General features: G+C 42.1%; 1 protein-coding gene and 1 pseudogene across 2 annotated transcripts in view; one reads left to right on the top strand and one right to left on the bottom strand.

The window, feature by feature from the left end:
* The window catches only part of TNRC6B (trinucleotide repeat containing adaptor 6B), a 284827-nt gene that overhangs the window by 61472 nt on the left and 210500 nt on the right, over positions 1-12855 (top strand). For both annotated transcript variants that reach the window (XM_030815502.1, XM_030815504.1), the window contains exon 2: positions 12262-12335. The gene's annotated coding sequence lies outside the window, so the exon portion shown is untranslated. The remainder of the gene's footprint in view (positions 1-12261; positions 12336-12855) is intronic.
* Positions 1496-2338, bottom strand: LOC100587736 (annotated as a pseudogene).

Below are 12855 nucleotides of genomic sequence, written 5' to 3'. Positions count from 1 at the left end.
GTATTGATGATATGATAGCACACACTTACCTGGTGCATACTCTGTTCCAGGCACATTTCAAACACTTTACATATGTTTACTCATTTAATCTTCACTTCAACCCCTTACCCTGTTGTACAGACGAGAAGGCCACAAAACTGAAGCTGGTACTTTGACCAGTCGTACACCAGCAGTGAATGGTAGACCTGGAATTTAGACCATTCAGTCTGGCTCTGGAGTCTGTCTCCTGAAAAGGTTTCTCAGAGGAGAGGCACCCAGGCTGTGTCTTGAATGACAGCTTGTAGCTAGTCTGGCAGAAAGGTGATTGGGATATGTCTACATGGTTTTCTAGGCAGAGAAGTATCACAAGTAAAGGTAAAGAAAGCACACGATTGAGAGCAAGTGTGGCAGACTACTTGTGAAAAAAGATGGGTGGTAAGGAATGAGACTAGAAAGACAGGGCTGAGGAGGAAGGGCCTGGCGGGCCATCTGAGGAATTTTGGTTCCGTGATGTAATTTTTAAAGTTATACCAAAAATACCACTTTTCCTTTTGTATTAATTTTATTTTTGTTTTGATTTAAATCTTTTTAATTGTGAAATATATCATGCAATCAGAAAAGTGCATAAAATACAAATGTGAAACAATGAATTATTTTAAAACGACCACCTCTGAGGTTAGGAAATAGAACATTATAGCGGCCCAACAGCCCCTTCTTAGTGACCTTCACTAGTCACAGTCCCTCACCTCCCACCTACAGGTAACCACTCTTTTGATTTATTTTCCTTTATATTTTTACTGCGCATGCCCCTGTAAACATTATAGTTTTGCCTGGTTTTGAACACATGGAGTCATATGCTGTATCTCCTTTTGTGTCTTGTCCTTATGTTTGCGAGATTCATCCATGTTGTTACATGTGGCTGTCACTTCGTTTTTGTGCTGTATGACATTCTATTTTATGAATATACCAGTGTGCTTACCATTGTGCTATTGAGGATATTTGGGTTGTTCCCAGCTGGGAACTATTATGGATAGTGCTGCTGTGTGTGCCTTTGGGGCACATGTGCATACATTCTGCTGGGTATGTACCTAGGAGTGGGATTGCTGGATCATGGGGCATATCTGTCTTGAACTTTAGGAGAATCAAGCCAAACCATTCTCCAAAGTAGATGTAATAATTTGCATTCACACAAGTAGTGTGTGAAGATTTCTGTTGTTCCATAGCCCCAGCAACACTTAATCATATCAGACTTTGATGTTTTTATCCATTGTGGTATATAATGGTGTATCATTATGATTTTCTTTTGCATCACCCTTACTTACTACTGAGACTAGATGCCTTTTCATATGTTTATTGGCCATTTGGATAATTTAGGTTTTTTTGTCATTCGTTTGATGACGTTTCATCTAGCCTCTTGCCCCTTTTCCTGTTGGGTTATCTTTTTTTCTTTTAGAACTTGTTAGAACTCTTTATTATTTTGAATATGGGCCTTTTATTGGTTTTATGTTGCCTGCTTTCTCATTTTCTCGAGGGTGTCTTTTTTTTTTTCTATTTGAGAGCAGGTACTGTTTATTACCTGACCAGCTTAGAAAAATAATCATGGTAGACACCTTAGTTTATTCTTCTAACAAGCCTGTTGATCTGGTCCTTCCTGTTGCCAGCATCTCCACCTTCTACAACATGGGTGGTCTTTTTCTTCATTCTGCCTCGTGGAGAAGATAATTTTAAGGGCCCCAGGAAGTTATTTGCTTCTTTGAAGCATTTTCCAACAGTGTAGATCTCATGAATCAGATCCTCCAGCAGATGATGCCATATTTACCAAGAGATCGAGCAATCAAAGTGTTATCTGTCAAAGCAATTTCTTCTTATTGAATTCGCCATAACCACGCTTGTAGATTAGTTCACTTAGTGACTTTAGATTTGGGTACCCCCAAGCAATTTATGACTCAACAATCCTCAGCATGTTAATTGAAGCCTTGTTGAGCTTCACAAAGGTTCCATTGAAGATTTCAGGAAGGCGAAGAAGCCGCAACACCATTCGGACCTTTGGGCTCACACCACTGATACCTCTGATCCTGATGGCAAATGTCAATTTGGGTTCTGCAGGTACGTAGAAGTTGCCAGCTTTTCTTGCCACCCTCGCCATTCGAATTTCAGTTCTGTCCATATGCCTATATTCCTTGTAATAGTGCTTTGCTTTTTCATAGATAAGCTTCCTCCTTGCCTTTCGAAGCATCTTTTGGGCAAACTTCTTTCTGAGGCGCTTGATCTTCAGCTCTGCAAAATTCCTTCACTTTTTCTTAAGGATTTCTGGCACAGGAGGAACCTTCTTCTTTTCTACACCCTCTGTGGTTCCAGCCGGAAAAAGAGGGAGGGTATCTTTTGATGAACAAATACTCTTAATTTTCATGTAGTCGTATTTGTCTGGTTTTTAATACTAGGTACTTTTTGTATCCTATTTAAGAAATCCTTCCCTACCCCTAGGCTATGAAGCATTTTCCCATATTATCTTCTAAAAGCTTTATTACTTATCTTTCACATTTGAGATACAGTTCACCTGGAATTTGAATTTTGTGTATGGTAATTCTTAGCTGACTTATTAGTACGCCTCTGCCTTTAAAATTTTTTAAATATTCTGTCCAGACTTTCTGGCTGTCCTCAGCAGAATGGTTGGTCTTCATTACCTGGTTTACCATTCCCAGAAGCAGAAATGTCTTTTAAAGTTTTAGTTTCACTTTGACTTAAAAATGATCTGTCCCGCCTTGTTAAGGGGCCTTAATGAATATGTTTACTAAAAAATAAAAAAAAGACTGAAAAACTATATAGATTCGTGACTGTTTCTATTTTTTATTTTTATTTTAAGAGACCAAAAGGAAGCTTCTGTTTCCTCTCTGCTTCTGTCAGCTATAAAATACTGTTAGACAAATTTAAGCTTGCTACATAAAATGAACATGGTTATACTTATTGCAGGATAATTTCAGAACATTAATCACAGGAAAAAAATTAAATTAAAAAATACACACTATCCAACATTGACTTTGATAATAAAACGGCTTAACTAAGGCAGTGGCTACCCCCCTTTCTCTGTTTATCCATAAATTTAAACCTCTTTTTTGGCCAGAGATGGACTGTATGCAAACCGCATCCAGAATGCTTTTAGTTTGTGCCACAAAATATGAAGAAAATGTTTTCAGTTTATGGCAACTAGATCCATGACATATGATGCTCCAGGAACTGTTTTTACAGTGCGCAAGATGCACAGGAACAGAATAGCAAACTCACATGATTGTTGGCAAGGAAAACCTGGCTACGTGGCTGATGTTAAATTTGCTTTTTAAGACAGCCAGATCAAGAAATGTCTGAAGACTTTGAGACTGCAGCAGGGAGATGATTTTGCAGTTAGTAAACACAGCCCCGGGAAGCCATGGCAAGGCAGTTCTGGTAAGCCATTTACAGCTTCTCTTCTAGCAGGAGAGCGCAGTGGAGGCTCTGGAGAGGAAAACCTGACGTGGCCTCTAGAGAATGTTGCCCAGGGCAGTAGAGCCTCCCTGATGGCACTGCCGTCAGCACCACCCTGCACAGCCCGACAGAACCCTGCCTTGCCCTGGCCATCTCTGTCTCTGAGATTCACCACGGAGGTTAGCTTGGTTGTAGCTGAGCTGTTAAGAGTAGGGGTTTGTGTTCTTGGAAGTTAGGGCTTAGGAGCCACACACTTCCTTCTTGCCCAGCTCTTGCTTGCTTAGACCATTTTCTTTATCTTTTTCAATGAACACTTCTCAAAGTGTGCTCCTTCCTCCCATGCAAGACCCTTTCAGAAGGTCACAACTATTTTAATAATACTAAGATGCTGTATGCCTTTTAAATTCATTCTCTCATGAGTGCACATTGGAGTTTTCCCAGACATGTGATACTGCAAAAGATTGAATGCAAAAGTATATATTTGGGTACAGCTGTTGTTGCTCAAGCTAGACATTAAAGAAATTTGCAAAGATGTAAAACAGTGCCACTGTCCTCAAATTTTTAATCCTTTGAAATACCATTTTTAATTTAAAAAGTAGTAGTTTATTATTTTTATTTTAAGTTCCAGGGTACATGTGCAGGATGTGCAGGTTTGTTACGTAGGTAAACATGTGCCATGGTGGTTTGCTGCACTGTGAACCCATCACCTAAGTATTAAGCCCAGCATACATTAGCTATTTTTCCTGATGTCTCCCTCCCCCCGCCACCCACCCCCAGCCAACCGGCCCAGTGTGTGTTGCTCCCCTCCCTGTGTCCATGTGTTCTCATTGTTCAGCTCCTAATTATGAGTGAGAATATGCAGTGTTTGATTTTCTGTTCCTGCATTAGTTTGCTGAGGATAATGGCTTCCAGCTGCATCTGTGTTCTTGTGAAGAACATGATCTCATTCTTCTTTATGGCTGCATAGTATTCCATGATGTATATGTACCACATTTTCTTTATTCAGTCTATCATTGATGGGCCTTTGGGTTGATTCCATGTCTTTGCTGTTGTGAATAGTGCTGCACTGAACATACACGTGTATGTATCTTTATAATAGAATGATTTATATTCCTTTGGGTATATACCCAATAATGGGATTGCTGAGTCAAATGGTATTTCTGGTTCTAGGTCATTGAAGAATCACCACATTGTCTTCCACAATGGTTGAACTCATTTACATTCCCACCAACAGCGTAAAGGCGTTCTTATCTCTCTGCAGCCTTGCCAGCATCTGTTGTTTCTTGACTTTTTAATAATCACCATTCTGACTGGCATGAGATGGCATCTCATTGTGGTTTTTCATTTCTCTGTTGATCAGTGATAGTGAGCTTTTTTCATATGTTTGTTGGCCGAATAAATGAACTAATACTTCTAATGTTTCATAGTTATAATTTTTAGTATGGCAAATATTGATAATTAAAATTAAGATAAACAAGAGCTCTTTGAGGTCCTCTATAATTTTCTTAAGTGTAAAGGGATCCTGAGACAAAAGGGTTTGAGAATCACTGCTTTAAATCCTGTCAGTTCCAGTTGGAATCCCAGTTTCTCTCTGAGGGTGGCACAGGTTGTCTAGCTCACCGTTTTCTCTATGTTCTCTAAACTTCTGTGCCACTCACCTTAGTGCTTAGCTTTTTTCTCCTTATATATAGTGTAAGGCCCTTGAAAAAGGGGATCAGATCTGAAATGAGAGTTTTTTGAGACTTCCAAAGTATACGGTGCTGGGCACAGCATAAACAATTGTTAATGATTATTCATATTACTGTCATCATTGTCAATGTTCAACTCACGGGTTTATTGGAGAAGCAGTATACATCTAAAATTTGTGAACAGTCTCACCTCATAAAATCAATATGCAATATAGAAAAAGAACAAAGGTTTTTCTTTAATCACCAATAAATTGGTCACAAAAGTTAACATGTTAATCTGCTTAATTATTTCTTTTAATTTTAATTTTTAATGTAAATTGGCAAATTATAATTGCATATACTTATGGGGTACAAAGTGATATTATGATTTATGAATATAATATGGAATGATTAAGTCAACCCAATTAACATATTTATTACCTCTAATCTGCTTAATTCTTATGTGACCAACAATTGCAATAAAACCTGGACGTAGGCCCTTGCTGTGAAAACCTGCTGAGCACAGTGCCATGTACTTAGTAAGCATTCAGTAAAGCTGGTTGAGTTGAATCTGCTGTTTCAGTAGCTGCCTCTGCTGTTTTTGTAACCCTCGGTGAATTCCCTGCCATCCCTGCCTCTACCTGTAAGTGATTTGCAGTTGTTTTAGGCTTTCAGAAGGCAGTCTTACTTTCTCAAGCGTTTTCTGTTAAAGAATTGACAGATTATTCTGGAGCCAGGCTGGAGGGCATAAATTAGTTGAGCAAGCTGGATTAATACCCCAAGGTTGGGTATGAGTCTTTCTGATCATTCCTACTTTGGACTGAGTTTGTTTTTCTTAGGCAACCTTTCCTGACTTCCAAGACATAAAAATCAGATTAACATTCTTGTGCCAGGTTCCTACCGTCAGTCCCAAAGTTTCCTTCACTGCTTCTCCCAGCAAGTCTGGGAATGCCATGCAAGTAGTACACTGCCCTCATAGACTGTTACAGCTGATAAGCCCCAGCTTTGTTTTCGTAAGCTCAGAATGTCATATTGTATTGAGTTGATTTTAGTTTTTTCATAAAAATGTGTGTGTTTATTCCACAATAATTTATTGGGAACGTCCTTTGTGCTGGCACTATATTAAATGACAGTGATAAGGAAGCCTTAGACCCGGAAGCTTGCCACCTCCAAGTATACACACACATAAGCAAGCCTAGTGTGTGTTCTGAGTGCAGTTGCTCACTCAGGGGAAGGATCCATCCAGATCACCTGTGAGAAGAGGGAGTCGGGAAAGACTTCACAGAACAAGTTTCCCTAAGCCTGCATCTTGAAAGTTGGGAAGAAATTTGTCCTGTCCCTGGGAAGGCAGTCCAGGTGCAAAGAGCATGTTCAAAGGCACCGAAACCATGTGGTGCTCAAGGGAAACGGAAAACAATTGGGTTTTGGAGGTGAAGGCAGTGGGGGGAGCAGGGACCAGGCCTCGCCGACCACAGTGGGAATGGGGTTTTATCTACAGGGTGGATGGGACACATTGCAAAGGCAGTAAGGATTTCTACTTTTTAAAGGTAATTCTAGTGGTGTAGGGGAGGGGTGGGTCTTGAGGGTAGGAAAACCAGTTGAAAAGATAACTAGCATAAGACTGGTGAGAAGCTATGCCAGAAGCAGGGCAGTCAGTGGCAGTAGGAATAAGGAAGTATATACTAGAATAGTTGGGGATTAGAACTGACAGTTTGGTGAGAGGAAGGAATTGCTGATGTTCGCAGACTTGATTTGAGTGGGATGGCAGTATTCCCAAGTGAGGCAGAAGAACACGCTTTGGGGGAGGGTTGTTTTATTTTAGGGCCCTGTGGCACATGAGGTGGAGCTGCATGAGGCAGTTATGTAGATAGTTCTAAAGACTGTAAGAAAGGTCAGCCCTAGAGAAAGACTTGGGAGTCATCAAGATCCAAGTGGAAGCTGTATCTATGAGAAAGCATAAGACCAGGCTGGGCGAAGTGGCTCATGCCTGTAATCCCAGCACTTTGGGAGGCCGAGGCAGGTGGATCATGAGGTCAGGAGTTCAAGGCCAGCCTGGCCAAGATGGTGAAACCCCATCTCTACTAAAAATACAAAAATTATCTGGGCGCGGTGGCAGGCGCCTATAATTCCAGCTACTCGGGAGGCTGAGGCAGGAGAATTGCTTGAACCCGGCGGCAGAGGTCGTAGTGAACCAAGATCGCGCCACTGCACTGCAGCCTGGGCGACAGAGTGAGAATCCGTCTCAAAAAAGAGAAAGCAAAAGGATGTGTGTGTAATAAAAAGAGAAAGGGAGGTGTGGACTCCAGAGGAGGAATACACCAGTAATGAAAGGAAGGGAGAAAAAGACTGTCCTGTGAAACAGACTGGAAAGAAACAGACCAAAAGGTAGCAAAAGTACTGCAGTGGGCCCTTCCAGGGGGGTGGGTGAAGGGACTAGACCTGCTCCATGTCAGATTGGGCATCAGAACTGAGCTCAGTTGGTGAAGCCAGGAGTTGAGTTTGGTTCCCTCTCCATGACCCTGTTCCCCAGTCTGCCATGTACAGCAGCAGCTGTAGCAGCAGCTTTTCATCGTCTCACCCACCCCAAACCCTGCCCATGATAAGAAGGCAGGTTGCAGACCCAAGGGAACAGGAGGACCTGACACAGCCAGGATACCAGGAACTAAAACAGGATGCCCCTGGCCCAGTGGCTGGATCTTCAGTATCCTTACTCTTAAGACAGGAAAGGAGCTCCCAAATGACAGATTTCAGGTGGTTCTGGTTCAGATTTTTGTTTATTTTGTGTTTATTTTTAGACATGGTTCTGACTTTTAAATGCTAGAGAGAGGTTAAAGGAAGAACAGTTGAATAGCATCCGTTGCATTGACACTGAGATTGATAGGGACAGAAATCAAGTTGTGATGATTAATAAGTGAATGAGAAATTAGTATGTTGAGACCACAAATATAAACTGCTTTTTCTAGAAGCTTGACTAGGCCAGGTGCAGTGGCTCACGCCTATAATTCCAGCACTTTGGGAGGCCAAGGAGGGTTGATCACTTGAGGTCAGGAGTTCAAGACGAGCCTGGTCAACATGGTGAAACCCCGACTAAAAATAGAGCCAGGCATAGTGGCACACACCTGTAATCCCAGTTACTCGGGAGGCTGAGGCAGGAGAATTGCTTGAACCTGGGAGGTGGAGGTTGCAGTGACCTGAGATTGCATTGCTGCACTCCAGCCTGGGCAACAGAGCAAGACTCGGTCTCAACAACAACAAAAGCTGGACTAGGAAGGGGAAGAGGGGAGGAGGAGCGCAATAGCTAGAACAGATTTTAAGGTTAAAGGGGATGTTTTTAGGAATGGACAGACAGTATTTTTACAGAACTTCCAAAGTGTTGAAGTGAAGTAGGGAGTGGTCTAAAACTGCAAAGATAGTATTTCTCTTGTGTATGGGGACTAAATAAAACCATCTGCTTCTAGCAGATCTACCTCCACCTGTGCTCCTTTTGAGATAAGGTCTGGCTCTGTTGCCCAGACTGGAGTGCAGTGGTGTGATCTAGGCTCACTGCATCCCCTGCCTCCTAGGCTCAAGCCATCCTCCCACCTCAGCCTCCTGAGTAGGTGGGCCTACAGGTGCATACCACAATGCTGGGCTGATTTTTTTGTGTTTTTTGTAGAGATGGGGTTTCACCAGGTTGCCCAGGCTAGTCTTGAACTCGTGAGCTCAATCTGCCCACCTCTGCCTCCCAAAGTGCTGGAATGACAGGTGTAAGCCACCACGTGTGGCCTCCTTAAACTTTTGATGTTATTTGTGTTACTTAATTAACTAGGTATCTTCTTGTCCACGTGGGCCGGGTGCCCTGCTCACAGAGCTGGATGGGTGGTACCCTCCTGTCTGCCACCAAGTCTCCTGGCATCCCCTCTTGCTTCCTGGGAAGACCTTCCAGGCCTCCTTGCTGGTGTTGTGCTCCTCCCTCACATCTGCTGCCTCACTTAAGACATCTCTTCTGGACGTCTTGCTTGAAGTTAGGCCAGTTGCCAACAATGTAGGCAGACAGGGTTTTCAGAGTTATTTGTGACTCAATTAAAAGTTTATAGTGTATTCTTAATAGTCTGTATCCCAAGAATTATGCTGGATATCAAACTGATAGGAGTGGTGAGTCCTGGGAAGACTGGAATGGAGGGAGAGGGGACATTGGTTAAGAGCCTCTCTATACTGCTTGAATTTTTAAAATGAGAATTTAAATTTAAAATAATTGTGCTGAATAGTCAAGTTTGAAAATTAAAACCCTGCCATATCAGAGGTGATACTAGTAAGATACCAGCAAAATAAATATAGTTTGTTGAATATATATTTCTTTCAACTTGCCATATTCCCTAGGAAAGATTTAGTTCTAATTAAATCCTGTGAGTTTAGTTAGGTACTGGGCTTTGGAAGAATTCTTTATTTTTATTTTTATTTTTTTGAGACTGGGTCTTACTGTGTCACCCAGGCTGAAGTGCAGTGGTGTGATCATGGTTCACTGCAGCCTTGACCTCCCAACTGAAGCAATTCTCCTGCCTTAGCCTCCTTAGTAGCTGAGACTACAGGCACATGCCACCATGCCCCATTAATTTTTTACATTTTTTTATAGAGACAGGGTCTTCCTGTGTTGCTCAGGCCGATCTCAAACTCCTGAGCTGAACTGATCCTCCTGTCTCGGCCTCTCAAAATGAAGTGCTAGGATTATAGGAGTGAGCCACCACGCCCGGCCTAGAGGAATTCTTGCAGCCGGCTTGCAGTTTAGCAGGACCTGGGGATTGATTTAACCCAAGATCCACTGAACATTCCCACCCCTTCTATGAATTCCAAGACTAGTTTGGCTGCTCTGAAAGAGAGAAAACTGGAATGGTTCACAGTTTTACTGCTGCAGCTGTACCTAATCAGATGGTAGGATTACCGTGTAGTTCTGAGCATTTCAAAGCTGTTTTGGAGGAATTTGCCACTATTTATACCTTGGAAGGAAAATAGTGCTGTAGGTAACTTCAACTAGATAATTTCAAATGTTGATTTTATAATTAATTTTTATGTTTATTTTGAATACATGTGTACCTGATGATACAGAGGTTCACAGCCTGGCAGAGAAAGTAATGCAGCTGTTCTGTAAAACCTGGATTCAAGAGTACTTGGAAAACTGCTCAGTTTCCCTAGCCTGCCTATCCTCTACCTTAATTCTTTTTTTCCCCTCCCCTCTGAATACAGGCAGTGTCTGAGACTCACTGCCAAGCAGGCTAGGGACTGAGTGGCATGGTCTCTTTCTAGCCTTGTCTGTTAAGGAGACATGTAATGAGCAACTTTACAGGGTCAGCACAGAATTTGGACTAATGATAAATCCAGAGAAGAGGCTGTGTTTTAGCCTAAGTGGAAACTTTAATCAGAATAGGGAACTAAAAATTAGTGTTATTCTCTTGATAGTCTCTGCAGTTGACAAAAAATTAATGACTCCAGTCGTCCTCTGAAGTGCTGAGGGTCAGACATAACCACGTAGCTTCGAGTTCTCTGTAAGGGCCAGACCCATCTTGGAGGTTGCAGCTAACTTCAGTTTTTACTGATGCATTTAATTAGGGGACACATCCACATGCAAGTACTGAATTGCTGGGATCCCATTGGGATTCAGTTCAGCTTATGTTTATTGGACTCTACCCAGTACCAAATTCAAAGGTGTGTCAGACGTAGTCCTTGCTATCAAGGAGCTCCTGCTGAGTGAAGAAAATGGACCCGTGGATATTACCAATATAATGTATATCTCAGAGGAGGAACACTTTGTCCAACCAGGGAGGATACAGAAAATTTCCAGGAGATAACGCCTAAAGGAAAAGGGGAAGGGAATAGGCAGAGGGCTCTCAGACATTAGTGTGTGTGTTGTGAGTAAGGAAACTGTGCAGTCATGAAGTGATAATGGGTCTGGAGAGGCCTTGGATTTTACCCTAAAGGTAGTTACTGACTGAATTTAGGTGGTGAGATACCCAGAGGTCAAATTTGCTTTTTAGCAAGAAAGACTGCTGGGACGCAGTGTACAGCAGGGAGATAGGGAGACGAGTCAAAATATTTCTAATTCTCATCACAGTTCCATCTGAGATGTATTGATTCAAACACTATTAAATAAAGTAAGTCAAATAGAGGGGACGACAGATAGCAGGGCAGTGAGGTGCTTTCAGATTCCCTGCAGCACCATCTCAGCACTGTGGCCTAATGTGGGGCCGAAGCCCTGACTTACAATCTCTAGCTGTGGGGAATGGAGCACGCTGTCTTGGACAGAAGTATTGGGTTGACTGTGAAACTAAGGGGCCAACTTCCAAATAGTGCCAGCTTTCTGACAGCAGTGTAGATGCTGGTCTCAGATGAGCCTCTGCTGGGCTCGCCATTCCTTTGAGCACCTGCACACACGTAGGTAGCTCCAACCTTGAGGAGCATTCCTTCTGCATTTGTTTGTGTCATTGTAAAATGAAGTTGCTGTCCATTTAATATATATTCCTATATCTCTGTATTCAAATACATGAATATATACTTCACAGAGAGATTCCATCATGGAATAAATAAAATATTTACTGCATTTACTAGCAACTTGCTATGAATTGATTTTGAAGAGACTATTCCAGCCATTATGGGGGAATGGATTGGGGAGGAGCAAGAGTAGGAACAGAGAACCAGCGAAATGGCCCCAACAGGCAAGAATGACAGCAGTGAAAATGAAGAATTATGGGTAGATCTGAGAAACAGATTTTGAAAGAGGAAATGATAGGACTTGCTGATGGGCTGATATGAGGGGTTGGGTGAGAAATTCATGACAGGTGTCAGGGTCTGACCTAAACACCTGGGTAGAGGGTGATGCCTTGATTGTATAAAGCCTTAATATTAATAACCACTTGCCTTTATTGAGCATGTGTTTGGTATCCTGCGCCGTACTAAGAGTTTTACACATATGTCATTTAAACTTCAAAAGAACCCTATGAAGAAGGTGTTGTTATTGTTCCCAGTGTTAGTTGAGGAGGCTGAGCTCTGAGAGGTTGGGCCGCGGGCCTAGAAACAATAACTGGTGAAAGGAGGAGCTGGATTTCCACGAGTCTGCCTGTGCCACTGTTTCAAGTGGCATCTTGCTATGAGCATACAGTTCATTGTGATTTTTTTCTCTTTTCAGGGTTGTGGTTTTTTGCACTGAATGTAACCTAGACTCATCTTCACGGGCTTGTGTTGCCCCAGGTACTGTCAAAGGTAAGTTTTTAAAATATATATCTACCATGTATTGGCAATAGTCTTCTTCTTAAAAAGAAGAAAAGTACTTTTTCAGGAACATTGTTGCCCTTTTACCAAGTTCTTACAGAAAGATATTTTTAAGGTGACCATCATACCAGCCCCTTGCTTTCCTACTATATGGTAGGTGCCTTTAAAAAGCACTGGTATTTAGATGGATACTGACATTTGGTGCCTCATGCTAGAAAGCTACAACTTAGTTATTAGGATTATGTGAGTTTTATGTAAATGTACCCCTAGCGTCTCTGTCTCTCACCTTTCACTGCTGCGGTCTGTAGTCCACATTACTGCCGGGGTTCACTTTCTGAACGATAGATTTACTCAGGTCATGCCTTTGCTTAAACAGCTCTCATGGCATCCAGTTGCTGCAGATATTGTCCCACAGATCCCTTCAAAACCTAATTCCAGTCAACATTTCTGGCTGCTTTTTTAGTGAGTCCTTATCTGTAAGCCTTAATGGACAATTTTCTGCTCCCTAGAT

This window comes from Nomascus leucogenys, chromosome 7b (assembly GCF_006542625.1).
Source record: "Nomascus leucogenys isolate Asia chromosome 7b, Asia_NLE_v1, whole genome shotgun sequence".
Lineage (NCBI taxonomy): Eukaryota > Metazoa > Chordata > Mammalia > Primates > Hylobatidae > Nomascus > Nomascus leucogenys.
Note: the sequence above shows the minus strand (reverse complement) of the source record. Positions and strands in the feature narration are given on the sequence as shown.